Genomic DNA, 26,438 nt, shown 5'->3' with positions numbered 1-26,438 from the left:
ATTCCAGACATGATATAATTTGTTGAAATTTCTTCATTATCAGGCACCTGAATTTCTTCTTGTATCATGTCTAAATTATTTTCTGGAGATCCTTCGAAATTTGTTTCTTCAATTTGACCATCATCAATCAATGCTCCTTTTCTTTTCCGAGGATTCTTATCTTTGGAACCTATTGGTCTTCCACGTTTCTGACGTGGTTTAAACTCATTAGAAAATTTATTTTGTCCTTCCGGGACATCTATTTTAAATGGAGCATTTACAGCTGGAATATGTGACTTGGTCACTCTTTTTGGGTCAGCAAACGAGTCTGGCAATTAATTTCCTAAACTTTGTAAATGAATTATCTTTTAAACTTCTAGTTCACATTGTTTAGTTCGAGGATCAAGATAAGATAATGATAATTCATTCCATTTAATTTCTTTTTCCAGCTCTCTCTTTTCTCCCCCTAATGTTGGGAAAAGTGACTCGTTAAAATGACAATCTGCAAAACGAGCCGTAAATAAATCCCCTGTTGTAGGCTCAAGATATTTAATTATTGATGGGGATTCAAACCCAACATATATTCCCAACCTCCTTTGAGGACCCATCTTAGAGTGTTGTGGTGGAGTTATCGGAATATAAACCGCACATCCAAAAATTCTTAGATGGGAAACATTTGGTTCCTGACCATAAACTAATTGTAATGGGGAGAACTTATGATAACTTGTTGGCCTAATGCAAATTAGTGCTGCTGCATGTAATATAGCATGTCCCCAAGCAGAAATTAGGAGATTGGATTTCATGAGCAATGGTCTAGCAATTAATTGAAGACGTTTAATTAATGACTCGACCAAACCGTTTTGTGTATGAACATGAGCTACAGGATGTTCAACATTTATCCCAATGGACATACAATAATCATTGAAAAATGGAGATGTAAATTCACCAGCATTATCAAGTCGAATAGTCTTAATAGGAGTATCTAGAAAATGTGCCCATAACTTAATCAATTGGGCAAGTAATCTCGCAAACGCCAGGTTACGAGTTGACAACAAGGACACATGTGACCATCTAGTTGATGCATCAATTAAAACCATAAAATATCTAAATGGTCCACATGGGGATGTATGGGCCCACAAATATCTCCTTGTATACGTTTCAGAAAACTAATTGATTCAAAATTATTTTTAGCTGGTGATGGGCGAATTATTAACTTGCCTTCTGAGCAAGCAGCACATGAAAAATTATTATGAAGAATCTACTGGCTCTTCAAAGAATGTCCACATGAATTCGTAATTATTTTTCGCATCATTATTGAACCGGGATGGCCTAACCGGTCATGCCAAACAACAAAATTATCAGTAAACTTCTGGTTTACTATAGCATGAGTTTCAATAGTATTGATTTTTGTGTAGTACAAACCACTGGAGAATGTAGGGAGTTTCTCCAAAACATGTTTTGTGCCTTGAGTTATATTTGTGATTTGAAGGAATTCTTATTTTCTTCATTGATTGTCTCAATATGATAACCATTGTTGCGAATATCCTTAAAACTTAATAAATTTCTTTGAGACAATGGGGAGTATAAAGCATCAATTATTTTAATTTTAGTTCCCCATGGAAATTTTATAGTGGTTCTTCCGGAGCCCTCAATGATATTCGTACTACCCAATATGGTACTCACATTAATCCTTTTCATCATCAAATGAGAGAAATATTTTTTATTTCTAAGTATTGTATGAGTAGTTGCGCTGTCAGCAAGACATAATTCTTCACCATTCATTGCAAACTGAACTTGAGTAATATCCATGTTCTTCGTGAAATAAAATATATGTCAAAATATTAAGCATAAAAATAAAGATGATAAAATAAATAAATCAATAAAAACACCCAAATAGTTCATAAATTCATAAAGCATATAAAGTCCTTATTACAACCATAGAAAATAACATAAGTAAATAACGAGATAAAGTCTAATACTTAAAGTTGACATAAAATAATATAAATTTAATTATTCCCTTCCGGGGCATTGAAGAAATCACCAACTTCTAAATGAGTTGTACAGCCGAAATCAAAATTATTCCCTTTCGGGGAAGTAAGGACGAAATTAGCAACATCGAAATGATTTGCATTGCCAAAATTAAAATCACCTTCACCATCTTCAAGAACAAGGTTTGCCTCAACTTTCTTTCCTTTCTTCAATGATTCTTGATAAAGTTCAACAAGATGCTTTGGAGTTCTACAAACCCGAGACCAATGGCCTTTTCCTCCACAACGGTAACATATATTAGTCTCAGTTTTCTCTTTATCATCCCTATATTCCCACTTCTGGTGGGAATGAGAATTTGTGTAATGACCTCCACGACCTCTACCATATCCACTAAAACCACGCCCACGACCGCGACCACACCATTGGCCACGACCGCGACCACGACCTCTACCTCGACCACTACTGCTGGAATGGTCTCTGTTTTTAGTTTCTTTCCCGTTATGGGTTGTCACATTCGCTTCAGGGAATGGAGTAGAGCCAGTAGGACGTGATTCATGATTTTTCATTAACAACTCGTTATTTTGCTCAGCCACAAGAAGACAAGATATTAATTCAAAATATTTTTTTAAAACCTTTTTTTCTATATTGTGTCTGCAGGACAATATTATTAGCATGGAAAGTGGAGTATGTCTTTTCAAGCATTTCTGCATCAGTAATATTTTCTCCACATAATTTCAATTGAGAAGGTATTTTAAACATAGCTGAGTTATATTCACTAACTGATTTAAAATCTTGCAATCTCAAATTCAACCAATCATAATGAGCTCTAGGGAGTATCACTGTTTTTTTGGTGGTCATACCTTTCCTTTAGATTACTCCAAAGGATTTGTGGGTCTTTCACAGTTAAATATTCATTTTTGAGCCCTTCATGGAGGTGATGGTGAAGGAAAATCATGGCTTTAGCCTTATCTTGAGGTGTTACCTCATTACCCTCCTTAATGGTTTCACCAAGGCCTTTAGCATCTAGGTGTATTTCAGCATCTAACACCCATGATAGATAATTCTTTCCGGTAATATCAAGGGCCACAAATTCAAGCTTGGCAAGATTCGACATATTTCAGGAGTGATCAATGTAATAGTTTCGTTTAGAGTATGGTGCTGATAACGTATTATAAAATAAGGGGAAAAAGAGAAGATTTGAGAGAGATATAGATGGTAATTGTATTGTCTATATTAATCCATTTCATGAGTCACCTATATATATACATGATAGAACATTGTAACCTATATGGACAATGAAGAGTCCATTCATGAGAGGGTTAATGTGAACTAATAACAAAGGAGGATTATAAGGATGCTATTACAACCACACTTAAGATAGTCATAAAAGGGATAGTTATAAGCTATAATGACGATCCATTAACACATTTTATAACACTTTGAGTAGTGTTTTTTTTTTTGAAAAAGAATAATGTTTGCTTTTGTTGGCCAAGCATGTTGTATTGGGTTCCTTGCCACGTATCAATACATAAGACTAAATTTATTTATTTATTTTTGTTTCTTTTTTTAAAAATACAAAAAAAATTACATTCTCCTCTCACCTTCCACTCCACCTCGATCAAACCACTCGACTCCCCTCCCTCACCATTGAAAACCACTCCACTCAGCTCCCCTCCATCACCCACGAAAACCACGCATCGCACGCACACTCCCTTCTCCCACTACAGAATACTAGCTACCCCCACTCCCCTCTTTCTGCCACCCTCGACAGCCACTGATTATCCTTCCTCCACCACCAGAACAAGAATTCTCTTACCTCCTCTTACCCCACCGTCAAAAATTACCCTAACGGTGGTCTCAATGATGTTGGTGTGGTCAAAGGGTGCCAGGCTGGTGGTTGTTGTCAAATAGGGAAAAAAAAATAACCCACCATCGGTCGTCTAAAACAAAAGAAGCAAATAACCCTTAAAATTCCAATTTGTAAAGAATAATCCAAAGTGAAAATTATCAAAACGAATTGCATAAAATTGAAATTATTAAAATATATATATTTATATTGTTTTTATACATATCTTTTGACTACCTACTGACTTTTTATCTCCAAAGATCACAAACATGGATACGCTTTGAAAATATAATGAGATAAGATTGTGGAAAGAAAAACATAAATGTAATCAATTCACTTTAACAACTTACATCTTATATGACTTTACATAAGCTAAAGAAAAAAACCTAACAAATTAACAAGCCTAACATTAGCCAACAAGTGTCTTATTAATCTCATTACTAAAACTTGGTGGATATACATGCTTCATGATTTACTCCACTAACCTACCGACTTAACTCAGTCACTAATACTAATAAGTTATGAACTAGTAATAATTTTATTAAAGAGAATAAACAAACACTAGCACATTAAAAGATTGACTAAGCTAATATTTTGGAAGCAACTTCTAACACACCCCGTGATGACCCCGTTGCTTCCAATAAAAAAAATAGAACAACTCTTCAAGAAGAGCTTGCTATCTTCCACATTTGAGAAAATAATAATTGGTTTAATTTGCTCAAACTCATTACATTTATGGAAAGTGCTTCTTCCATTACCACAACTAGTCAATTATATTCACTTTATTAATTACTAGTTTTGTGCCCCCGTGCGATGTCCGGGTTATTTATTGAATTTTAAGATAAATTTTTAATCTATATATCAAATTTTAAAATATATCATTGACACAAAATTAGTTAGGAATTGATGTGATTTTGTGACGATTAATAGCTATGTAAAGACTAATAATAATGTTGATAGAAATGTTCGATTTAATATATTGAAAAAATTAATAATTAGAAAAAAAAATAAATTAAATTAAATATATATGTTCAAAGCCCTTTGGATTGACCCAGGCTCAAAACATTGGGCAAGAGTTGAACATTTCTTAACTCGTAACCTAAAGTGACCCAATCCGATATGAATCATAACCCAACGCTAATTGAGTCTACATAGTAATAAAATTCTATTAGATTTTGAAGTATATTATGTTAACCAATTAGTATATATTATAAATGTATGTTTTACACTTTGAATTATTTCCTTCGCTTTAAAAAATATTATGATATAAAATATAAATTTATATGATAAGTTTTTAAAATTATATCTAATAATTTTTTTGAATAAAATTATAATTCAATTTGTAAATCTAATATATTGGTTTTTTTTTTTTTTTATCGAAAATAAAACCCTAAACTAATAATTTTAAACTAAAATTCTATCCAAACAGAATTCTAAACTAAATTTTTTTTTATCTAAGAAATTTTATTTAAATCAATCCAACGTAGTGCGACACTTGGTGAAAAGCTGGAACGCTAAATGTTGTTGTCTCGTGACATGACTAAAAGTTTATATATTAGTTATATGATATGATTTTTGATGTACTTTTTTGTGGAATTTCATGCACAACATGCATGTAGACTCTTTACATGTGACACACAGTCTCATCACCCACACAATTTTGTTGATGCATTTTATCACCACTTCACCAGCATGACAACATATTATTATCGTAGCACCTCTATAGGCACTACCGTACTAGTCATTGTTTATGATTTTGATTTTTCTTTTTAATGTACTCATTAAATATCCCTAATTTGTCTTATTTAGGGTAAAAATACCCTAGATATGTGGACCAATGAGAGAGCTCCACGTGTCAAGCCCTGGCAGGTCGTCGAAGGCCACTCACTAGCTGACACGTGGATACCTAAAATAATAATAAGAATTTTGGCTTTCTAAGGCCCAATTCCCAAGAAATCCGCACTTTGCGGCGCAGCCCACCAAGCCTAGGTCAGAGTGACCTAGGGAGGGACACTTTTCCCAACGATCCTATAAATAGGGAGATATTTCCCATTTTGGGGACACATTCAATCATTTAATACACTTACTTTCTCTCTCATCAGAGAAAACCTGATCTCGGAATTCGAGAAGATCCCATTTAATTTTCCGTCCATTTATCTCTCTTCAAGTTACTAGCTTGATCTTCGCAGGCAGAGCTCCAACCACCCGGAGTCTCCGTTGCTTTTGCAGGTACAGCTCAGGCGGACCAATCTTTGTGACGTAATTCTCCCGAGGGACAAAAACACCCAAAACATTTGGCGCTGTCTGTGGGGAGAGTACCTCAAGGATGGTTCAAGAGTCTGTACCACATACAGACCAGCCGGTTGATCAGCCGGAGGTCTTTACTGACCAAGAGGACGATGATCCTCAAGTCGAAACCTATCTAGCCAAGGATGGCTCTCTGATAACCAAGCGCATCCGTCCTAGGGACACTCTGGAATGGGGTGCAAGCTAGGCGGGTACAAGCCGACCCCCTGGTCAGCCGGAAGGGGAAACCCATATGGCAGGTGGATCCGCCCCAGTCACCCGGGACAAACTCATTAAGTTCATGACTAGTTTCAAGGGTGAAATCAAGGATCTGATTACCAAGAGCCGAACTGGTCAAAGTAAGGGTCAGTCAACAAGAAAGACTCGTCCAAAAAAGAGGAAGCCAGTCAAGGACTGGCAGCCAACTCAACATCCAAAGGACAAGGCAGCCGGAACCCTTGACTTGTCCAAGATTCTTCTGTCCAAGACGTATACCAAAAGTACTCGCCGGGGTGAACAGCCGGTGGGAAACAAAAAATGAACTCTTGATGCCTGGGAGATCATCACCCGCAAGAGGAATCAACAGTTGTCTGAGTCAGCTTCAACTTCAAGCTTTCCAGACAGCTTTAAAAATACATCTGCAGGGAATGCACAATCCTTGAATGAGAGCCATATAGGCGGTAATACCGTCCACTCTGGCCCTCAGATGATTGGGAATGCACCGTACGTACCGCCTATGGTCTACGGCCCGTATTCTCCTCATTTTTTGCAGCCAGCACTCTTCAGAGGTCAGGCGCCATACAACAATATCTAGCCACTAGACTGGCAGCTTTGTCTGCTCCGCCTGGGTGAACAAGATTTTGCGTTCACCCGGAAAATAACCGAGGCGGCACAGCCGGCCAAGGTTAAAAACGTGTTGGTAGGTACTTATGATGGTACCTCCAACCCGGAAGACCACCTCATGGCATACACCAACCTCATGTACTTACAGGGGTTGGACGATGCCACTTGGTGCCGATGCTTCCCGGCTACATTGAAGTTTATTGCCCAACAATGGTTTGACAACTTGCCAGCCGGTTCTATTGATAGCTTCAAGAAACTTGCCTTCTTATTTTCTTCCAACTTCTCAATGAACATCCCTGCGAAGAAAACAAGTCTTGACTTGAGCACCATTAAGCAGGGAGAGAGAGAAGGATTACGCTCCAACGTCAGGCAGTTCAATCTGACAAGAATTCTGATTCAGGAACTGTCTGACGAGGTAGCTTTCACAGACTTCTTTAAGGGTCTGAGAGACGGGTCAACTTTTAAGTTCGACCTTGTTAGAAAAGGGGCATTTACCCTACAGGCGGCCCTGAGGGAGGCGGAAAGCTACATTCAAGCAACTGACCTCTGCTCGCCTGGCAGCTAGTCGGACTCCAAGAAGTCTGACAAACAAAAAGACAGCTGGCCTGCTCAGCCGGCAAAGAGAAAATAAGTATGGGCGATAAGTTATTCTGACCAGCCGTCCCAGAAGAAAAAGAAAGAGTTTAAACCGTACGTCCCCAAGTACGAGTTTAACAAGGACTGCACCTCCATCCTCATGGAGATCAAATACCGGCTGTCTCTTGAGAAGGAAAATCCAATGAAAAATTCCATTCAATCAAGGAACAAAAATAAATTCTGCCAATACCATGAGGAAGTTGGCCATGACACCAACGACTGCTTCAGCCTTCAGCGGGCGTTGACCGTCTGGCTGACAAGGGGATGTTAAAGTCCTACATTTTCTATGTCCAAAGGGACTAATGAGAAGAACCCGGGGCTGTCATCTAAGACCCCCAGCCTGCTAGTAGCTCGAAAACTGATAAAGAGCTAGTCTACACTATAGCAGGCGGGTTCTCATGTGGTGGCCCAACTATCTGAGGCACTAAGAGACATCTTCAAAAGATGGACAATGATGATGATGAGCAGGCGTCAGCTAGCTCCACCTTCCCAGACGTTTTAATCACTGTGAAGGACAGGGGCAGCGTCCGTCGCCCGCATGATAACCCGGTTGTCATTGAATGTAAGGTCGCCAATCAGCTGGTTGGGCGGATTCTTATTGTAGAGAATATTTCAAGCATTATCCCTAACTTGAACCCCACTGTGATCATACACTAAAGTACGGTGGCGTCCAAAAGGAAAGAAGATAGAGCAAAAGAGTCGCCAACAAGTTTTAGGAACTTTTAAACCGTTCCCAGGGTGAAGGTTACACCCCTTAACGATCCAGGAGATCGTCAACTCCAATAGGTCTGGAACCATGACTGGTAGTTTGGGGATGAAGTTAAAAATCCAACCTAAAAGAGATTGAACCTGCCTTAATAATAGGCCTCTACTTTATTCTGATCGTATTCATGTGCGCTTTCTGACTAACATGCAATCAATAAGATTAACCCTAAACCTGTTTAATCTATGTTGGTTGAATATAAATGCACAAATAAAACTATTATTGGCGGTCACTTGAATTATAATCAAATTAGCCCTAAACAAGATTATTAATTATCTTATTAAGCATGATTACAAGTACCAATTCCCTTTAAACATGCATAAAAGGTGTGATCAAGCAATAACAATAAATATATCAAGCAACATAATAATAAAAATAACAATTATAAAAATAATCATAATAATATCATAAAATTATAATCATAAATCATGTTAAAGCATAATAATAGCAAGATCCTAGGCATGATACTAACAAGATTAATAACAAACCCTAGCATGTTACTAAACAATAAAGATCAAAGTTTTAACCCTAACATGATACTAACAATCACAAATATTAGGAAGAAAATAGGAAGCATCATACTTTTAATCATACTTGATATTAAGGTTACCCTAGACATGATACTAGGAAGATCAAAACACCTTAACATGACACTAGGAATCATAATAACAACCTAAGCATGATTTCTATATCATAATAACAATGTAAACAATTAAATCACTTACTTGGATGCCTCGTACCTCTTTCTAATAACAAAATACACGCGTTAGTAACTTCAAGGAAAATAATAATAAAAGCATTAAATTAAATAATTGAAATAGAGATTTGGGACCAAACCCTCAGAAATTAAACCTTTCACATCTAGGGCGAAGGCAACTTCGAACTTGGCTAGGTGTATCTAGGTCTTGTGAATGCGGAATTTTGTTTGTAAAAGGGTTGGTTTAGAAAAGAGAGAGAGAGAGAGAAAGCTTCTAGCTTCAAGAGAGAAAATAATTAGAGAACTAAGGAATTGATGATTGTAGATGATTGAAAACGGAGTTTTTAGGAGGCTATTTATAGAGAAAATCAGCCAAAAAGATAGAAATCGAACCAGAGTTCTGACGTGAAAAAACGGAGTTAGCGCCAGACGCTGACATTAGCGCCTAATGCTGGCGTTAGGCGCTAATCAGATTTTTGACGCTTTTTCTAAATCAGATAGAATTTAATCGTACTGGAGGATAAAATCGTATTTTCCTAAAAAACACTCTTTTATTCTGATTAAAATTCCAAAAAGTCAACAAAAGTCAATTTATCAATGCTAATTGAATTAGGAATGATAAGAACCTTCTAGAAGAATCTAGAAGACTAAAACCATTCCTAATTGCATTAGGAATGATAAATCCATATTAGGTCCTCCCCTAGATCATTGGACCGCATATAAGGCTCAAACCGGGCCCAGTTTTATAATTTGGTCATAACTTCCTCAATATTTATCGGAATTGGGCTTATAATATATCGTTGGAAAGCTCTTTTCAAGCCCTATCCAACTACACCATTAACGGACCCATATCATGGACCAACCAAACTGGATTGACTTTTTTCTTAAAATAGGTTTTCAAAAACAAAGAGAAGAGAAAAGAAATTAAAACTATCCGCAACCACTAGACTTTCCATACTTTCACTTCATTCAATTATGATTCGACGTGAAAGGTACTCATCACTGGGTTTGGTTTTGGGCAGACACAAATGGGTGTCTACAGAAGCCCCCACTTTGACTGAGTTTGGAGAAACGCAAGTTTCGAAAACAAAAATCAAAGTATCGATAGGGATGGAGAATGATTCAGAATGTTCTGCGATCCTGAATCATTCTTGTAACGTCGACATCTGCAAACTAGCGTTAGTTAAACCGATAAAAGAGTTAAGAAACGCGTATCTTGCACCGTCGAGCACACGTCTTTGGAAGTAACCGATTTGTTGTTGTATTGATGTATTTCTGTATTTTTGGCGACCTCCTGCATGCTAGAGAATGCCGCCTGAAGACTACTACGCTTGTAACTGCCTCCAATTCCACTATGATAGACTTCTGCAAGCTAGAGAACCCCATCGAAGATTGCTTCGCTTGAAATGACCTACTAACATTTTGTGACCATCTTCCGCAAGCCAGGGAACACGATCGAAGACAACTTTTCTTGAAATCACCCTCAGTTGTTTGTGAAAACTCACCGCAAGATAGGGAATGCTGCCGAAGATATCCTCGCTTGAAGCTATCCTCATTTGTTGAGATAATATTCTGAAGAAAAATTACCGAAGACCCACGCTTGTCAATCTTTAAAAGCTCACTTGAACTTTGCTTCCGTTATGCCTGTACGTCGGCGCTTCTTCTGCTTTTGAACCTGTATGTCGGTGCCTTTCGCTGAATGAACTAGTATGTCAGCGCTTCGCTGAATGAACAAGTATGTCGGTGCTTTGCTATGAGCCAATTCTTAGGAACTTTAAGCAAAGTGAGACGATCATTCATCAGGTCGATCACTTTATGTAATTCTAATTAAACCGATTACTGAAAATCATGTCAAATTGCTTAGAGGGGAAAACTGGCGCACCAAGGAACCCAAAATATATTGCAAGAGGTTGGAACAACCTCACCAAGTGGCTGGACAGTCTGGCGCCGCTAAAATGTTGCGCCGCATATTTGACTGTAGCGCAAGACGCTGGCACTAGCGCCAGGCGCTAAACCTTATCGACTGGTGCTAAATTCTGTCGCTTGGCGCTAGAGTCGGATTTTCCATAAATACCCTTCTCTTCTTCATTTTCGTTGCTGCTGCTCGTGTTTTGCTCGAGAATTGCTTAGAACATCATTTGGCTCGTTCTTGCTCGTTTCTCAACCGAATTCGCTCAAATTTGTTGCAAATCAAAGTTTATTCCATCCATTTTCCCGATCTATGTAAGTTTTCTTCAAACTCACCCTAGTTTTAATGAATTTCTCATGTATTTGTTCACGAATTTCTTAAAAATTCGAAATGTAAATTGCTTAATTTTCTTTGTTTATCGAATTTTTTGCCATGAAATTGCTTGATTATGCTTATATATTTCTTTGGGAGTAATTTGAGACTTGTTTGACTCAATTTGGTGAAGAAATGAACAAATCACCATTGTTGGACCTCTTAAGTTCGAGAAGACAATGTGGCTTGTTCTTGATGTTTTTGCTAGCAATTTTTGTCCAATTTGTCACAATAATTACTAAAGTATTGCAAGAAATTGTTTGATTGCTTGAAAAATGCCGCATATGCTCAATTTGAATTTGTGCTTTGTTTTAGTACTACGTACTCTATTTTTTTGCGAACATAGTATCATGTAGCTAGGCGAACTTTAGATACTATATTTATGATAATTTTGCACAATGTAGCATGGTTAGACAGCAAGGTTCGGGTTCACGGTCCCGAGACGTTCGACGGGAGCACGAGCCCGTAGAGGACGACGCCGATCCGTCCACTTCACTCGGTCGACTCCCTGAGTGGGATGAGCAGACTTTGTACTTCTCTCCCGTCCACCACATTTCTGAGAGGGTGAGACGAGGCATCACAGTTGGGACGATGCGCTACCATGTTTCAGGTTGCGATACCTTGGGCGACCTGTACAGGGTGTACATCAGCAACGACGAAGAGGTGAGACTTCTTTGGGAGTCTTGCGGACTAGCTGCGCTCTTTGAGACCTCAGAGGCCATGATTGCCTCTAGCGGAGGTCACCATGTGGTTCGTGCTCTGGTGGAGTTCTTTTGGGACACCACCAACACTTTCCACTTCCCTTGGGGTGAGATGATGGTCACCCCGATCGACTTCAGTCTCATTACGGGACTAGAGTTTAGCTCTGTTGCGCTGCTGTTAGACAACGAGATCAGCGTATTTTCTCCCGAGGTCGAGGAGCTGTTGGGTCTGATTGCTGTTCGGGATTGAGCTAAGGTGGATTCGACTCAATTCAGCGCGAGGGGGATTCACCGCTCGACTCTACCAGCGGCTTTTGATGATGATGCGACTACCCGAGAGCAGCGGGTGCGCATCTTTGAACTCATCTTGCTGTCAGGGACGTTCTCCCCTAACAAAGGTAGTAGAGTGCTGCTTTACTATCTGCCTGCAGCCCGTGATCTACACTTGATTGGGACTTACGACTGGGCCAGCTTAGCCTATGTTGACTTCATCCGAGCGTTACGGGACTCGTGTCGACATCGGTCCTTCACGGGGAACGTTGCTCTATCCGGCTTTTGGAGGGTCGTAGAGGTATACTTTATCTCCTGTAAAGTTTAGCTCAAAGCTTTAGTTAGAACTCGCTGATAATTTTTGCCTTTTGTAGATCTGGTTCTACGAGTACTTTCCCTTAACTACGCCGGCGAGACCGTCGCCGCGCAGGTTTCCAGTGAGTGCTTCCTGGGGAAGCCGCCGTGTTGGGATGTCCACTGCTTATGTCCGAGATTAGATCATCTCGGTATGGTTCTTGACATATTTGAACATTTTGTAACACTTTTGATAGATTCTTGTTTGATAGGCGTTCTTTGCAGGAGCCTGACGTGCTGTACCGGTCGTGGGTCGACTTGGCTGTCCCTGGGCTAGCCGCTATTTCTTGGGGACATATGGAGCGATCGCGTATCTTGGAGAGAGGGTTTCTATTCAGTATTCCTCGGACACCTTTGTCGTTCCTGCTCCTCCACCGGGTCACATGTTCAACGCCGCGAGGTTGGTGAGCATGTCAGAGGGAGCTGGTACCCCTTGGCGATCTTACACGATCCCTGGGCGGTGCTATGAGGAGGAGCTACTGCCGTTGTTAGCTCCAGTCCCTGTACCGGCTGAGGAGGTGGCAGTATGATTTTCAGCTTTTACCTTTCGTTAAGTAGCCCCCAAGTAATGCTTTACTGATTTTGAATTGCTTTGTCAGGCTGGACCTACTGAGTTCGTGCCACCTCGTATGTCCATCCACTATCAGGGGACATACGGCCCGATTGAGGAGATGATTCCTCCGGCTCCTAAGGGCGAGCGTTTTGTGGAGCGGTCGATCCCTCGCCACCAGACTCGGGTAAGCTTAGTCATTTGCAACTTTTGTCCATATATGTTATGCATGTTTACTGAATTTATTTTCTTGAAAATTCTTGCGCGAGGTGGTCGCGGCGATGGCACGATGCATATATGCCTTCCGGAGCCAGCTCGTCCGGATGAGGAACGTGGCTACATGTCGTCGGGACGAAGCCGCCCGGGAGGTAGCTTCCCTTCTTATGTTTTTGCATTACTGCTTCTATTTTGCATGTTTCTGATTTTGGTTTCTTTTGCAGGATCAGCCCATTCCTTCTCGTACCCGTACGAGACCTGAGGTGCGGAGGGAGCCGGCGGGGTCTAGCTCGAGACGTCGCCGCACCGGTTCTGGTAGTCGGGGCGGTTGTTCTGAGGCTGCCCGTGCCGAGGCGGTAGAGGGTTCAGGCTCTTCATCTGAGGGTGCACATGCTGCGCCGGTAGGCCAGGGAGAGGCTACCTCATCTCTTAGAGGTGGTGGGATGTACAAGGTTGGCTCATCATCGCAGCAGCCTCCGCAGCCTCAGCCTCATGTTGATTTTGGGTGGACGGGTCCTGTGCTTAGTTTTCCACCTCCCGAGGAGACCGGAGCTGGAGCTGGAGCTGATGGAGAGGTTACTCCTCGTACGGCGCAGTTTTATGAGATGATGGGTGTACGTCCCCGACGCCGTAGTTTGTTCCTGTGCTTTTTATTATTTTGACTTTGTATTGAACTTTGCCTTTATTTAGACTCTTCATTTTTTCCTCATAAAAAAAAAATTTAGACTCTTCATTTAGACATGCTTGTATATACATACTACTATGAGTTTATTCATCATTTATTGTTTTTCATTTTTTTATTTTTATGTGCATGTTTGTGTGTGCAAAGAATTGTGAAAATTAATTTTGCGCAAAAATTCCGTCATTTTTGTTATTGATGGAGGGTATCCGACTTGCTCCCCCGAAAAGAAACAATAAAAAAATAAAAGTCAAGAAATATTGGATTTATAAAAAACTTAGAATTTAAGTCTAAATAAAATCGGAAAAATAATATAATTAATATAATAGATATATTAATTAGAAAAAAGTATAAAAAAGAGAATAAAAGGCCGTAAAGTCATTGGTCAGACTTGACTCAAGCAAGAAAACCCGGTTTTAAGAAAGCGCGTATAATAAGACACGTTAGCGCCACATGGTGCCACACGTTTTGGGTTAGCACCAGGCGCTACACTTAGCGTTTATGCACTCTACTCGCCGCCTACTCCACTCCTTACCACTAAACGACGAAGCCAGGAGCGGAAGGAGGGACTTGAACCCTCAACCTCAGCCTTGGCAAGGCTATGCTCTACCATTAAGCTATTTCCGCCAGCTACGGTAGTGGCGAAGCACTACTGAGCAATTCACGTATCACTTGATACGGACGACTTCTGTTTTTCCGCCGGACCACACTCTTGACCTCCGATCGAGCTACGAGCACGAGTAGGTAGGTGGCTAGGGGGGGCCGGGAAGGGGGACCTTTCTTTTTGCTTCGCGCCGAATCACGCCAACGTTATGGACGTTCCTGGATTGAGAGATTTGGTATGGCCCTTGGGCTATGTTAAAGTACAACGAAGGCGGGAAGGCGGAACTTACAGATCTACGGTTCCCCAACGAGCCGAAGGCGCAAGGTGGCCAAGCACACCGTCCTATGGAAGGAAGAGATCCTCCTGTCAAGGTCTCAAGGAAGAGGAACGAACTCGGCCCTTGGGCTATGTTAAAGTACAACGAAGGCGGGAAGGCGGAACTTACAGATCTACGGTTCCCCAACGAGCCGATAACTCTGTTCAACGGGGGCCCTACGGGCTGCTGAATAATGGCGTTAGACACAGTTAGAAGTGTCGGATCTAAATGAGCAACCGTTTTACCATCAACAATCTTAGCAACAACAAATCCCAAAGAAACACCCTTAGCAGTCAAACTACCCTTAAACAGATTAGACCAAGCACCAGTACCATTACCTGAGTCCGGTGGCTTATTAGGAGGAAGCAACCAAGATCGGAAAGAAGAGCTGGCAACGTTTTTCCTTCTTCAGAACAAGCAAACTAGCTACTCCTATTATAGCCCCTGAGGTTATAGATAGTTTGTTTAGTGTGGTTCTATAAAGAGATTCTTATTAGTTAGTAGAAAGCCATTCCCTGGGAGTTCCACCAGCGGCCTAAAGGCCTTCCCCCTGGCTCCCGCTTTTTTGCACTTGACTGGGTGGACAGTTGACCGGAAGAGAACTTCGATTCGCCCGGCCAGCAGGCGGGCGGCGTGCTTATCTTCAGGAAAATAATCCAGGATGAACGCTTTTTTCGTTCGCTATGTGCTGACTGGATGCGTACTCGCGCGATCGATCGATGGACGAGGAAATTGCGTGAATGACGAGCTACCTCGCTCTCATCATCTTACGATGAAAAGCAGGTGAGCAGCAGGATGTTGAGGTCCGAAATTCGAAGTGTGTCACAGCTAATTACTCCTATATTTTTTTATGTAAAAACGAAGAAACTAATTCTATTTTCATTTTCTTTCCTATTTACTACGTCGACGAATAATAAAATTATCACTATATTTATTCCTTTTTCTACTTCTTCTTCCAAGTGCAGGATAACCCCAAGGGGTTGTGGGGTTTTTTCTCCCAATTGGGGCCCTCCCTTCACCACCCCCATGGGGATGGTCTACAGGGTTCAATGCGAAGAACGTCCGAGACGAGACGCCTATCGCCTAGGCCATCGACCAGAATCCCAGCTGAACTGCCATTTGCCATAAAACTAAGCGGTCAGTATACCCGAGATCCTTTCATTCCAAGTTGCCATCCAAATGCCACTTCTTCCCGTCGCAACCGTCTTCAGGACGATCTAGTCACAGGGTTTCACTTCTCAGTGAGTAGGTAGCGAACTCCGCATTTCGAGATGGGAATGAAAAGCCTTTCTTTTACTTACCCAAAGCCTGACTATTGCTATTGAGGGCATAGATGATGTTTTCATCATTATATTTCGGAATGGTGGGAGTTGGAAGGTCTCCTTCTTATTTATTGCTCTAATTCGCGCTCTGTCACTCACTCGCTTGTTCAGTTACGCCAAGCCGGCTCTTCTTCTTCTTTGGTAGTTTGTTCCTAGATCGCCGGGAACCAATAACGCGTAAACCATGTCAAACCAAGACCGATCAATATCCGAAGCTGTCTTCATTTCTGCTCTTGGTCTTACCGGTGCTTTAGCCATATCTGTTGTTAGAGTGAAATCATCTGCTCGGCCCATTCAAATCAAAATAGAACGAGCACCTACGACTAAGAAGAATAGAATGTCGACTACCTTCTTTGGGTTCCAACAAACCAAAATTCTACCATTAGGAGCATCACTCTAATTATTCATCATCCTCCAATCTTTGCAAATATTATTGAAAATTCTGCCAGCTTTAGGTTCTTTAATTCTAGTTTCCAAAAGAGCACACACATCTATTCTATTTTTAAGCAAAAAGATTTTAAGTTATTTTTGCTTGAGAGGTTTGTTGGAAAGACCACCTATTTGTTCGTTTACCAGGTTATCCCCTCAATAGAAGAAAGAAGATAAGCGCTATCTATTGAGTAAAGGGAGGGTTTGCTACAGTGATTCGGTCGGTTCCGGTCCACATATCGAGGTCGGAATGGGATCGGGTGTTTTCAGAGTTTTGCGTTCAGCAGATCTACAGAGGTCAACGCCAGCTGTTCAGACGTTTATTTGCCTGCTGAGAAAGCGAGGACTTTTTTTTTTAGCTGCTGGCCATCGCTTCCTTAGCTCTCCTCGCCCATCTTTGGCTGCCTGTGAGGAGGTGACTCCCATACAATTCTTGCGAGAGCTGGAGAAGGGACTGCTACTCTTTTTTCGTCCGGGTCGTAATGAAATGTTTTTTCGCTGCGTTTACTACAAAAGGGCTGAGCCCGGATCTCATTATCATCCACATAAACCAGAAGAAGGGACAAGCTGTTTAGTAGCTGGAGTATGCTTACTAGCTTTAGCAACGGGTTTAAGACGGCTGCTATCTGCTTCTAGCTTCTATCCTTGAAGGAGAGGTTACGAAGTAGCTCGAACAACGGGAGAGGTCAAAAGGCCTGTCAAAGAAGTCTCGATTATCAGACCTAATCCGCCTTTCCGTGCGAAATCTCCTTGCGTCAGGCCTATCTCTCGGGAAGAATCGAGGCAACGTTAGTTGTTCATCGGCCAAGTCCGAAAGAGGCGACTACCTTACCTATCAATCGTATTGGCCCAATTCCAGATCGGTCTATCCCATTAGGCCTAATCCCGTTAGCCAATGAAAGGACTACCTTTCTTGGACTGTGAGCGACGACACCAGCGAGAAAGAAGAGGTTTCATTGCTGCCTTACCTTGCTTTGCTTGAACTGTCTTAAAGGACAGAAGGTGTGAAAGAAATAAGACCTTGGTCAAAGATTCCAAGCTCGTTGATCAACACTGACACTACCTTTTAGAATTGAAGAAGCCGAAGGGGGCGTTAACGAGCCGTAAGAAAGATGAGCAGAGCACTCTTTCCGCCGGCCTTTTAAAGAGTAGGAGAGCGGGGTAAGATAGATAGACGTCCAATCTTGCAGCAGCTAGTTGCTCGGCCTTAGTCTTGGGCTGATCTCACACTTCAATAAACCTCTTCGTACTTCGATCCAATCAATCGATCGATCAAGAGACTAATCTCTTTTGTTTAGGCCAGCAGCTAAAAAAAAAAGTCCTCGCTTTCTCTTTTTCAAGGGAGGCATCCCTTCTTTCGTGGAAAAGAGGTTTTTGGTGAAGTTCTCTGTAGTGATGACCATGCTTAACAAGCTCCTTTGAAACTCAAGTACGAAGAGTCGATAGTGCAATTCACCTTGGATTGAACGGCTATGGGTATGGGATACGCTCATGACACTCCCATTTTCAGTAGGGGAAATGCAATCCAGTATCTTCAAGTTCCAGTAATGGCATTCCAAGAGTAGCAGTCTCAGTCTCCATTTTTGGAGTATGCGGATAAGTCCCAAGGAGTGCATCATCCGTAGTAGTAGTGCCTTATATTGCCCTTGAAGGAGGAATTTCTAGTGCCATTAAGGGTAGATAACTGAATGAGGAAGAGCTCCTTATGTAGTTTCACTTTACCACCATCTGAAATGCGCGATTAGTACGCTTGGTTGACCTCTTGGAGCTCGTCCATTCGTTGGGTGATCCCTTGCTCTCACGTTCGAGTGTTTGCTCGTCGTTTAGGCCGGTGAGTGAGATTTCTGCTCATTGCAGTCACCTCCGGGGTTCTTCGCACCTGGATAGTACCAGGACCCTTGTGCCCCGGCCTTTGATCAGAAAAAGCTGCCCGCTCGAAGCCCGTCCTATGACCCAAAACAAAAAATGAGCCTTGCGACGAGACGCGGACATTCTCCATGCTGCGGTTCCCTCCGGTCCGTTCCCGGGTTGGGTTAGGGGAACATGCTTCCTCCATATTGTTATGGTACCATAACACCCAATTGTTTTCTTTAAGCTTATGACCGTCTATAAATGAATCCTTCTTCAAAAATATGTTCTATTTATTGTCATCGCAGATCAAGGTTATCGTGCTTTTAGGGTTAATTCCAAACCTTCCGTATAGCGAATTCAAAAGGTTCTTAGGCAAGGGCGTCATTTCCTTCCTTAGCCTTTAATCTTCTATTATATATAAAGAGTGCTAACATAGTCCTTGCTTGCGACCCAGGATTCGATTTTATCATCAATCCAATCACCGTTCACCCTTTTTCTTTTTCTTATCAATGAATAGATCTCTTTACTTGTATGACTTAGATGTCTCGTATTTCTCGAAAAAGTGATTCGATTGATGGGATTTGGTATGATACTTATGAGATCGATGATATCGATGAGATTAATATTCTGGCGCTAGGCCTTGGCATTGGGCGCCAATGTTTGGCGCCTGCCGCTAATGAGCGCTAACTCCGAATCCTTCCCATATTAAAACTGCACCGATTTCGTGTATAAATAGCCCCCTGTCTGGCCGATTTTCTTCATAATTTCAGCAGATTAAATATATTCTTGGTTTTTAGAAAAAATAACAATCATGTCTCTATAACAAATAAGACCAAAGAGGGCGATTTAAATTGCCCTCTTAGGTTACAATTTTGCCCTATTAGGCAAAGTGGGCGATTTTAAAATCGCCCCTAAGTTGCCCTTTTAGCTTCTTCCTATTAGCTTCAAAAGGCAACTACAATATTTCGCCCTCTTTGTTAAAGATCAAATAAGGCAAAAAATTTCCCCCTCTTTGTTAAAGATCAAAGAAGGCAAAAAATTTTGCCCTCTTTGATCAAAATCAAGGAGGACAAAGCTTTTTGCCCTCTTTGATCAAAATCTAAGAGGACAAAAAATTTAGCCCTCTTTGATCAAAATCTAAGAGGACAAAAATTTTCGCCCTCTTTGATTAAAATCTAAGGGCAGAATTAAAGTCGCCCTCTTTGTTCATTTTTTAGTTTTTAAAAAAAAAAGAATTTTGGGAGGGTACATTTAGGAAAAAAAAAGGTCTTAATAGGAATATAAACAAAAGTATTAATCAAGTATTTATAAATAGCAAATAGCTAATCCAAAGAGTACTAAAATTTAATAATGTTTTTTCTAGGACATGAACTATCAAGCAACTTCTCATTCTTGCAGCTTCTAGCATCCCCTTTTTTTTCCATCTGTAATGCAACCCGCCTTTTGGTGTTTATCCCCAAAACATCAGCACATTGACTTGATCCCCTGACTGCAAACTTGACAGATTCAGGTAAGAAACAGTTTTGAGTCCTGCAGGTTTTAATGTGACTGTTAATCCTCTTCAAGAAGAAAGGGAAAGTTACAATTCACAAAATTCAAGTTCAAAAATAAGATACTAAAATGGAATGTTAGATGGACTGATGGACTACTGCCAAAGTAACAGCATGTAGAAAAGCATCGGTCTGAGCACCATGTCTTATACCTACTGAATTATATAAGAACCTATCCAAGATTCCTCTAACATAATAAGCTAACATAACCATGGCATGAAAATGCATCCACATGACAATTTTATGTAAAGAGTAAGCTAGAAAATATTACCTCTATCAAGCATCAAGGCCAATCTTCTCCACGACTAACCGAATCTTTTGTTCTAGGTCATCTTGTTTCTTCTTAGAAACTTCCAATTCAGCTCGCAGCATATTATTTTCATTTTGTAGTTATTCCTAGAAAATTACATGCATACATAATACCAGGAAGATCAAAAAACAACAGAAGGATTTCCATTAGAAAAGATAAACGTAGCTGTATATGAAAATATAAACTGAAGATAAAAGGAATAAAAGATATAAAGAACCCATCCCTAAAAAAAAAAGATATAAAGAACTCTCTTCAGGCTACGAGAAACAAGAAGGTTATAAATTCAGTGCACAAGTAGGATGAATAATTAAGGACAATCAGGAGTTTAATTCAACTAGGAGTTTGTGTTGCAATCATTATTTGATCAAAATGGGAAAAATTAAAGCAGTTATCTGTGACTAGCCTATAGCAACAATGGCCATGTCTATGAAGCATATATGAAATTCTATTAGCATAAGGTGAAGCAACCATATTGAAAAACATTTAAACTCAAGGACTAACAGGAAAGTGCAACCAAGCTTTCTAGAAGAAATCAAGGACTGACTACAATATGCTTCAGGAATGTAACTAAACACTACAATTCTCAGCATAAGCATCATAATTCATAATTACATTAAAGTTAATTAGTCTCAAGCTAATCCCAAATCAGATAATCTATATAACATGCCCTTGAAGGAAACGCAGTGCCTAACAATTCATGATGTGCACACTATCATCAGATTTCATATGGCCAAAGAGTAGCTTTTTAACTTTTTGTGGGGAGTATGTCGTAAGATGTCCCAACCTACCCGATAATCGAGCAATACGGAAGTATACCCTGAAACAGGTGCCTCAACGGACAACCTGGGAACACAAACATGGGTTATAATTCTATGCCACTCACTGCATAATCAAATGACAAAAAATCTTGATTGAGAGGATCTCTTCTGAATATTTAATTTGATTTTTCGATTATTCTTAGTTGAATTTCTAATAGGGGTTCTTGTAATTTTCAGTATATCTGTTCTAGATTGTCACACACTAGTGTTAAAAAAAAAGGTCCTACATAGATCACATGTTTATCTTCTAATAAGCTAATGAGACACGTCAAACATACATTAATGAGTAAGCTCTATGTTTTTAAAAATCTACCATGATCAATTGCATACATGTGGACATAATTAAAACACAGCACGACAATTACAAGACTGTCGAAAACATCAAGATAAATATGCTTTCATGTACTCATACTCCGTAATTGTTACGAAAGATAGGCAGAAGTGGATTGCAACTCTTCTGTCAAAAATCATTTCATACAAGTAATCTGTCCACAATTTTCTTTTATAGCATTGACAATATGCACATAAAGCAAGCTTATTCTTAATCAAATGCGTAGTACATATGAGTTAATTATGTTCATTGGCACCTTCAGAATCCTCAAAGTCAATTAAGAGATTACTCAAAGCATCATCACTGATCAAAAAGGGGAATAAAAAATGAAGTAATTGCTGAAAATGCTCACCAAGATGGCAACTGTTTGACTTCATTTGAAGTGCTGGACTAGGAATGTTTTGAGTGTTGCACCGAAAACATGTATTTTGGACCAATATAACCTATGTTTTTGGGAATATTCTGTCATAGCATCTGATGCATAGTCAGTTAATACATGTGCAATCCCAAAATCCAACAACTTTAGAATTGAAACTATTGTCAAGAAGTACATTGGTAGGGCTAAGGTCGCGATGCAACAAAAAAAAACATTAACACATTCAAGACCACAAGAAATGCCAAGACATATAGAAGCTCTAATAGACCAGTTTAACTGGAATTTTTATCATCTAATAATGCAGCTAAGCTTCCGCCTTCTAAAAACTCGTACACCATGACTATATGATCATCTTCAGCACAACTTCCTATGTTTGTCTATCCCTCAAATGACAGCGAAGCTATTACTGATAGACCTTTCACCGACTCACTGCATAATCAATGCCTGTCTATCCTTTCTAAATAAATAAGAAGCACAATGTGTTTGATAAAAAATTATAATCTAGTCCATTACAATCCAAAAGTTGGATAATACTAACTAATTCACAATCTTCAAAACCGAAAACTAAGGGCTCGTTTGGCATTGTTGTGGTTTTCTGTTTTTTGGTTTTTTGTTTTTCAAAATCATATGATACATGTCATAAAATGAATCAAAAATTATTCAACCTTATTAAAAACATGATAATTTTAAAAACTGACAACAGAAAAGTGAAAACACCTTTTTCTTGTTTCTTGTTTTTGGTTTTTTGTTTTCAAAAAAATAGAAAACTGAAAACCAAAAACAATGACAAACAAGCCCTAATTTAGTCCAATAAACTTAAGACATGAACGCTTAAAGATTACAGGTTAAAGATTATGAGTTTATTAATGAAAAGTACCAAATCATAAACTAGCTCTGAACATAACATGGATACCTAAAAGAGCTTCACAATCAATAAGTAATCTATAATCAAACTGCAATCAACTACTATTATACATTACATTTTGAAATCAGATAATGAGGTAATTAATCATATACTTATCTCCAATGATCATGCATCATAAACACCTGTTCATACAAAACAATTTTATTATTATTTTTTAATCAACAGTCTTTGAGGCGTTTCATCAAACACTTTATCTGCACTATTTGAAAACTATAAACTTTTCTTTTTTCCTGGATTCTTTAAGGCATTTCATCAAACACTATATTTGCACCATTCCGGATTATTTAAGTATGATTATTATAGGTATTTCATCAATTTTTTAACAGGCAAAATCGAAAGCTTGCTTGACTCGACAAAAGTAGCATGCTATACAACAAATTTCGAATCCAAGCAACAATTTAAATTTCAATAACAAAAACATTCGAGTAATTAACTAGCATTAAACCCTACATTGTGAAATTGATAGTCTAGGCCATAATTTAATACTACCTGAGAAGCCGCTTCAATGGAGGAGAAAGCTCAAAGTCGCTTCAATGGAGGATCAAGAAAGCTCAAATTCGCTTCAATGGAGGATCGAGAAAGCTCAAACTCGCTTCAATGGAGAATTCGAAGTGTAGTTATCGCATTGTGAGGAGAGAGAGGGGTTTTACAATTTTTGATTTTGGGGTTTGTTTTACGGAGTACAGTAGAAGTATTTGTTTATTTGTGCAAGCAAAGACGACAACTACTATTAATTTGCCCCCTTATTGTTTATCAAAGAGGGCGATTGTTTAAGTCGCCCTTATTGTTTGATCAAAGAGGGCGAATTTTATTTAGTCGCCCTTATTGATCAGCTATAAGGCAACGACCAAATTTTTGCCCTTTTTGATAACAATATAATAGGGCGAGTTCTATATGTCCTATTTCATGGTGTTTAAGAAGGCAAAATTAAAGTCGCCCTTTTTGTCAGAATAAAATCGCTCTCTTTGATCTATTTTCTTGTAGTGCTAGTTTCTAAAAGTTTTACCAACTTCACTCATGAATGGTGTCGGTCTCTTACTGCCAAGGAGAGAAAAGAGTTAGATGTTTTTCACATGGGGGGTATTTATGGTGTCAAAGGGGTAGATCTTGATTTAGACTTTATTCATACCGCTCTAGAATATTGGGATGTGGATACTCATTGCTTTAGATCAGGGTATGATGAAATTAGCCTTTTGCCGGAAGAATTCGGTGCTATTTCAGGCTTCCCTGCATTAGATCTTGTAGTAATCCCTAAAATAAACTAATATTATTATAAGGATTTTGAGCGCTTCTTTAATTTAAAAGACAAAGATCTAACAAAAATAGTAGATGGTAGCATAGTTAATTTAAAAGCATTAGCTCGCCATTATTTTGATAGACCTTATTATGAGTCTTTTCATGTTTATAGAAGAAGGGCTTTTCTGTTTTGCATGCTTAATCAATATCTTCTCACTAGTGGTAAAACTAATGAGGGTCAAGCAATTATATCCACTGTTTTAGAGCAGATCGAATCTGGGAGAAATCCAATGCCATTAATAGTTGGAGAGACTATGCTTAGTCTTGATGAATTAAAGAAGAATCCAAAAGCACCTTTCCGGGGCTCTTCATATTTATTACAGGTAGAAAAATAATATTTTAAATTACAGAAATCAAAAATATATTTTTGCATAGTAATAATAATTTATTTGCATTGAATTTTTTTTTCCAGATGTGGCTAATGGAAAGACTGGAATTAATTATCCCTCCAGACAATATTGAGAAGTATACTCCAAACTGCTTCATGAGAAGGAAGAAATACTTATCTAAGATAGGGCGCCACGAATGGAAGAAGGTCTTCGAGTCTTACAATTTTGCCATCAAGTGGATCATCCTTTGGTGGAAAATAGAAAAGATGGTTGGTGTCAACAAGCAGCCTTTCTGCCGTCTTCCAAGCTTGTCTACAATGACTTTTTATTATCCCTACAGGGTAAAAAGACAGTACGGCCTACTTCAAACAATTCCTTCCGGGGATCTTCGTCGTCCCTATGAGTTCCTTGTCTCTCAGGAAGTAGACAAATTTGATACTTATTGGAGTGCTAGACCTTTATGGGAAGTGATAACCAAAAAGGTTCCTCCTTCCTTTCCCAATGAGGTGGCTTTTGAAGAAACCTTCAAAGGACATGAAGAAAAACCAGAGTAAAACTGATGTGAAGAGTCGTCTAGGTGACAAAGTGATTCCTGTTAAGGAACGCTTGGGTGAAAGAGTTGAGTTCAAAACACCTACAATGCCTAAGAAGAAAAGTTCTGCGAAGGATAAATGAAAAAGGAAAGCTGACACTACAGAGAAGAAGACTTGGGTAGAAAAGAAGCATGGGGTCCTAGCTAATGGAGAAACTATTTACTCAAAAATTGAATATAGGTCCTCTAAAGGATGCCTACTAGCTAAGGTTATGGATGAGGAAGAAGACGCAGATAAGAATTGGAAGAGGGCAAAGAAAGAGAAAAAATATTAAGAGCATTGTTCAACTTTCAATTATTAGACTTAGTTTTTAAATTCAAAGTTAATTTATTTAAGCTTTATTTAAATTCCATCAATAATGTATTTTATTTTATTATTAAAATTCCAGCTTTTTAATTAAATTATTTACTTTAAATTTAATTTATTAAAGCAATGAAAACCGAAAATTTAATTTTCCAGAAATTTTTTCAAGTACGGAAGTCGAAAATTTTCCAAAAAACACCGAAATATTCCCAGATACTTTTCAGAACATTGGTGCCGCGATTTTGCGACTGGCGCCTGCTGCGGTAGTCTGGCGTCAGGCGATAGGGGTTGTCGTCTGGCGCTAAGGTTCATCGACTGACGCTAGAATTTTTCTGTGACGCCAATGTGTCGTTGATCTTTTGTTGAATTTTTTATTAAGTCTGGGATGCGAGGTTTGATAAATAAAGTGGCCACACCCGTAAAGGGTTGCCTACGTATCCTTTCTTAAGGAATCAGGCCAAACGTAGCTCTCTTGAGTGTTCTACTCAAGTGATTATGGGTAGTACTTTTTAATTTGGTCAAGATTTGTCATGTTCGAGAACTCATTGCCATCCATGTCATTTAATTTTGCTGCACCTCCTGACAGGATTGTTTTGCCAATGTAGGGTCTAGATTAATTAGGTTTGAATTTTCCCCTTGGATCTAAAACATTTTTCCTTAATGCTTTTAACACCAAATCTCCTACTTTGATGTTTCTTGTCTTGACCTTCTTATTAAAATGCCTAGCCATACGAGTTTGGTAACATTGAGGGTGATGTAGAGCTTCTAGTCGTTTTTCATCGAGTAGAATTAGCTCCTCGTATCTTGCCCTAGTCCATTCGACTTCATCAAGTTTGCTCTCTAATGTGGTGAGTAGAGATGGAATCTCTAGCTCGACAGGTTGTACGACATCCATTACATAAACCAAGGAAAATGGTGTATTTCCTGTTGACGTGCGAATTGACGTGCGATAACCCCACAATGCGAAGTGGAGTTTGTCAGGCCAATCCTTGTAA

General features: G+C 39.4%; 1 long non-coding RNA gene and 1 other non-coding gene across 5 annotated transcripts; both read right to left on the bottom strand.

Annotated features, from left to right (window-relative positions):
- Window positions 1-14,645: 14,645 nt before the first annotated feature.
- On the bottom strand, window positions 14,646-14,717 carry TRNAG-GCC. The gene has a single exon. It is a non-coding gene; the product is annotated as a tRNA-Gly (tRNA).
- A 5,176-nt stretch (window positions 14,718-19,893) lies between these two features.
- On the bottom strand, window positions 19,894-23,761 carry LOC110713718. Of its 4 annotated transcripts, none has more exons than XR_002510052.1 (5): window positions 23,412-23,761; window positions 21,974-22,095; window positions 21,165-21,315; window positions 20,434-20,558; window positions 19,894-20,142 (listed from the first exon to the last, which is right to left on the bottom strand). It is a non-coding gene; the product is annotated as an uncharacterized LOC110713718 (long non-coding RNA). The 4 variants fall into 4 exon arrangements; XR_002510055.1 differs by having other exon boundaries at window positions 21,261-21,315; XR_002510054.1 differs by having other exon boundaries at window positions 21,974-22,083.
- Window positions 23,762-26,438: the final 2,677 nt, after the last annotated feature.

This window comes from Chenopodium quinoa, unplaced genomic scaffold (genome assembly GCF_001683475.1).
Source record: "Chenopodium quinoa cultivar QQ74 unplaced genomic scaffold, ASM168347v1, whole genome shotgun sequence".
Classification (NCBI taxonomy): Eukaryota; Viridiplantae; Streptophyta; class Magnoliopsida; order Caryophyllales; family Amaranthaceae; genus Chenopodium; species Chenopodium quinoa.
Note: the sequence above shows the minus strand (reverse complement) of the source record. Positions and strands in the feature narration are given on the sequence as shown.